Source organism: Camelina sativa, chromosome 19 (genome assembly GCF_000633955.1).
Source record: "Camelina sativa cultivar DH55 chromosome 19, Cs, whole genome shotgun sequence".
In the NCBI taxonomy this organism is placed as follows: Eukaryota; Viridiplantae; Streptophyta; class Magnoliopsida; order Brassicales; family Brassicaceae; genus Camelina; species Camelina sativa.
This window is the reverse complement of record NC_025703.1, coordinates 25,556,683-25,562,068: the sequence shown is the minus strand read 5'-3', so window position 1 is coordinate 25,562,068 and position 5,386 is coordinate 25,556,683. Positions and strand designations below refer to the sequence as shown.

Here is a 5,386-nt window from a genome sequence, read left to right as displayed (position 1 = left end):
CAAGTCATACAATATCAAAATATATTACTTATTTAAAAGATGTTGTTAATGATAAAAATCAAAATTTACTATATGATATTCAAAATTTACTTTAAAGTTTTAATAATTAAATTCTAAAATTATTTTTTAAGTATCAATTAAATATATTTCCTATAAAATCATATGAAATGCAAAAAAAAATCCCAAAGATTAATTTAATTTTCAATTTTTTTATATTCACCTTAATTGAAGCTATATTGCTAGGTTAAATTCTAATGATTTCCTCTGTAACACCCCCGAACCGTTCTAGGACTAAGAACGAATCAGACGCATTACTTGTAATATCCGTAGACGATCCAACCGAGGCTATTAGAACAAATCCAACACCTTAGTCAGTCCATCCGCGGGTATCGTTCCTCTCGAACACGGCCTAAGGCTTTTCAACCCGTACCATGTCCGTGAGTTGTGTTAGTCCGGACAAGACTAATATCGAGTGGAACACAAGGCTTTTAATTAAAAAAATCTCATTTTATTAATCTTCAAAATAACTTAAAATACATACGCGTTTGGCGCCAAGGCCTAATGCCCAAATCGAGTCATACAATACATATTCCAAATATTTCTTTATAAAGGCAACAAACTCTACACCAGTGTTCAGCGTCTGTTCTTTCCCAAAGGTCTCCCAACTATGATTACCTGAAAAACAAAAGTAAAATCTTGAGAAATCTAGTCCGGGATCTAACAATCAACAACCCCAAACCCAATCCCCCAAATAACAATCAAGCACACAACACACAATCAAGCTTAAACAAGCAATCATACTCCATACAGAGTATTCACAACGGAAACTAACTAACACAAACAAAAAGGCACCACAGCCATCACACTACTCACTACCAAACCTAAAGGCCTTTACTATTAATAATGCTATTCTGATTTCTCACAAGGCAATGTCTTCCGACCCTTAGCCACAAAGGCTAGAAAGATCACATCCCTTCCCCAAAACCGTGTACAAGGGACCTATTCCCTTACGGAAAAATTTATTACTTCGTCAAATAGTGTCTGGAGGGAGCGAACCGCTCCGAGCCGCTGGAACAATCACGACTTCGCCACACACTAGCCATATAAATGACTAGCACCACTCTACTTAATACGAGCCTAACATAATGTTAGTACTACTCGCAAAAGATCTACTAACACACAAGTCAATCAAGCAACAACAAGATTAACTAACAACAACAATCAATCAATCAAACAAACAATCAAACAATCAAACAAATAAAAAAAACACACAACGCCCGGTTATCATGTCAATAAATACCGATTATAAACCAACCAAACAAATAGATCTCACACAAATATAAATATGCAACCTCAATCCTAAACTCATACACCAAATAAAATCCTAGTCATGTGCTACTACACATGCTTCGGTACTCACCTTGGCCTTAACGTCGAGAAAACGACATTCTACCCTTGTCCGCCTATTGATCTCGATCCGACTAGCTTTCTCCAAGGATGGATCTAAGCTTCAGACCGAACCAAAAACTTAGAAAAATATTCTAAACAAAATAAAAGACTAAGGGCAGAATTTACTTACCGGAAACACGACCACGACTCTCGACTCGACCAACTTCTATCCAACTCGCCTCCAAAAACTTAACGATTTAACTAACTATCTAACTATTCTAAAGGTGGGATTTTGGTGGAAAGCTAATGAGCTAAGCTAGAATTTTGTGGCTTATATATAGGGAGATGAGACTTAGCTCCCAAGCTAAGGCAAGCACGAGGTGGTGGATAAGCATTATCCAAAAGCTTATCCTTATCCACTTCTATCCTTATCCTTATCCACTTTCATCTTTATCCAACTCAAGCTTGTGCCAACTCACGCTCCACACACGCCAAGCTCATCCAAACGTGTGGCACCATGTAGACGACACACCTACTTGCACCACAAGCACCTCTACGACAAAGCAGCTTCGCGGCCAAAACTGAACCGAGAGTTCTTCGTCTGATTTTTACAGCTAAACTCATGTAATGTGGCTTGTCCTTAACCACTTACTAACCTTGTTGTCCCGTATCCAAACCCGTTCGATCGTCGCTCGCTTGTCTCGGCCATAACAACTCATTCTCGGTAAAACTAATTTTCTCTGTACAATTGATCTTTCCATCGACCAAATTGTTTAACCCTTGATAGCCAACTCCATAACCTTTAGTAAACACTCGATCATGTCCTTTGACCGAATGCATATCATCTTCCTATAGCCTTACTACCCAATGCCACTGATAGTCGGTCCTTCTCTTCTTGATACTTGCCGGTAGCCGATAGAAATCTTTAACTCGCTTATGGTTTGATATAAAAATCAATTCAACCATTTTTCTTCGATCAGTCCTTCGGATAAGGCCTAGCTTACAAATGGCTCCAACGGATTTTTCTTTTCGAATTTTTTTTCCAAGTCTCGGTCGCACGTCCACATTGGCGGCCCTCCGTCCGTATACTAGGTCAAAGTCAGGGGTATTATATCCTCTATGTACTAAGTTTTGGAAATGGAATACCAAATTGTTTTTTTATATAAAAAATCATTAAATTACAAAATTTTGAATTAAATAAAAATTATAATGATCTTTATATAATTATATTTTGGATCACAAGAACTAAATATAATGATGAGTATACAAAAAAATATATTACCATTTTTTTGGAGGTAAGAGAGAGTTAAAAATTTTGATTTAATAATTTTATTATAATTGTTATTTTGATTTTAGCTTGATTTTCTCATTGAGCTTTGATCGAAATTAATATTGTTGAATCTGCATCGATAATTATTTTACAGCCACCAAAATATGTAATTGAAAATTAAAAATAATAAGAAGACAAAGAGTAAACGAAGAAATACAAAAAAACAAAGAAATAAATTTTTGGTCAAAATATAAGATAAATCTAAAAAAATAGATAATCACACATTTTTATTATGAATTTTGAACCCATGCAAAAACATAAACACAACAAAAGAAAATATTTAGAATTTGAGATATGGTTGATGATGATGTGAGAATGGTTATTTATAGAATTTTAAGGGATAGAAGTTACATGTCTAAAATATTTTATTATATATATGTAACTGAAAATTAAAAATAATACAAAGACAAAAAAAGAAGAAAGAAATACATAAAAAAACAAATCAGTAAAATTGAACAAAATATATAATCACTTGATCCTTTCTGCATTGAGAGTGTTTCTTTCTGGCTCCATTTGTATCTGCTTCCCTTTCTTGGGTTTAGAGCTCTCACCAATTTCATATTTTCCTTTTGATTTCCATCCTTTAGCTATATTTGAATCTGATGGAACTTTTATGGAGGCTGAGCTTGAAGAAGGGAAACTTTGGAGAGGATTAACAGCTAAAACCTCCTCCAAGTTAGGCCCAGGATTAGTAAGTCTCGGCGGCTGTGAGATATATAGGAGAGTAAGAGGAAATTGCAGGGCTCTGATCTGAATGATTCTCTTCATGACAGTTTTTATGATTGGAGAGCTCTTCTTCTTCTTCGCAAACAGGAACATGTGGAACATCTAGGTACTCATCATGAAAAACCGGGGGAGCAAGATACGGGTAGTGAGTAGAGTCATGATTGAAGCGACAACAGTTAGTTTAGACCTTTTTGAGTTTTTTCATTCTCAAATCGAATCATAGCCCTTTCTCCTGATTCAATCAAATCTGACTCTTCAAAAAAAACGAAGTCGTCTGTTATTTTAATTTTTATCTTAACTCTGATAAAAGCAATCTGCATAGTAGTCTCTTCATTGAAATTCAGAACAACAACCTCCCCAAGAGTATTAGCAATGAACCTAACAGTTGTCTCAGAAACATAAGGCAAGGGTATACCTCTTACTTGGACCAAAGATCAATAAAGGTAAGGAAATCCTCTCCAGGAAAGTCTTCCCATCTTTGTAGAGCAACAAACGAGTTATCAACCACCCAAGGTCCCCTTCTGAGTACTGAAACTAAGTCAACCTCTGAGCTGAACCGAAGCTGGATATATCTGTCATCCAACACACGTCCATGAACCCTAGCAGATAAACCAATTGATCAGGTAAGGAACCATGCACAAACCATCTTCTCCTCCCATCGTAACTCAGACCTCTTGATCCTATTTGTGAGAACTTGGATCAAAATTATGACTAAAGAAAAAAAATTTGACAACAGAAAAAGGTACACAACATTTATAGTGATCACCATCAATATAAAAGTTACATTCACTTTAAGCCGCTACGGATTCATAATTTGCAAACATACATTTTTGAAAGAAGGTTGTAATTATGAATGGAACAAGCAAGAAAGAAACTGAGCTCTCAATCCAACCAAAACTATTTGCGAGTATATTACATAGTTGTAGTACTAGTTTTACATCAGAAGACTCTTTAGTCTATCACCCTCAAAACCCAAAAGAGACTACACCGAACCAGAAACAGAGTCAGCCATTTTACAGAGACAAAAAAAAAAAAAAAAAAAAAAAAAAAAAAAAAAAAAAAAAAAAAGAAAAAAAAAAGAAAAAAAAGAAGAAAAAAGAAAAAAAAAGAAAAAAAAATGAAAAAAAATGAAAAAAAAGAAAAAAAAATGATTAAATTCTCCACGCAAAAATCTATGCGAAGATTATTTCTGATAAATTTATCTATTTACTTATTTAAGCAACTCTTTAAACAAATAACCCTACTCTATGTAAAATATTACACAAAATGTCACTATATTTTAATATAAAATATAATAACAGAATCTTAATATTAATTTGTTGTAACTTAAAAATGATTATCCAAAAAATAGTAATTATTAATTTATTACATTACAAGAAATCATTAATAAAATAATTTTGAAATTATTTAATAAAATAATAATAAAATTATTTCAAAATCATGTAATAAAATAATTAAGCAAATTCTATTTATTGTTTTAGAAATCTTAGGAAACAATAACAAACTATTTAGAAAATTATAAAACTTATATTTATTTATAAAACTAAAATTAAATACTTACATATCTAAATCATTTAATAATAACAAATATATATTAAATTTAGGATACAACATTGTTTATATTTTTAAAATATATCTATATACTTATTTAATCTATGTTGTTAAAAATTTAACCAGTTCTGATGTGACATACTACGAAAATGCTATTGTATTTTAATTATTCTAATAACTAACAAAAAAAAAGTTTAGATTTGTTTACAAAATAAGAAAACTCTATTTATTTTTTCATAAATCTTAGGAAATAATAACAAACTATTTAATTGGCTAAAACTTAATTGGTTATACACAATATTTACTATATAAACAATACTAAGTGTATAATATTGATAATATACATAACCTAATTGTAATTTTCACCTATAAAATTAATATACAACATGT

The 5,386-nt window shown here is 32.3% G+C and overlaps 1 long non-coding RNA gene across 1 annotated transcript; it reads right to left on the bottom strand.

Moving 5' to 3' along the window:
* Positions 523–1,679, bottom strand: LOC104767162. The gene is made up of 3 exons (XR_764194.2): positions 1,580–1,679; positions 1,421–1,508; positions 523–675 (listed from the first exon to the last, which is right to left on the bottom strand). It is a non-coding gene; the product is annotated as an uncharacterized LOC104767162 (long non-coding RNA).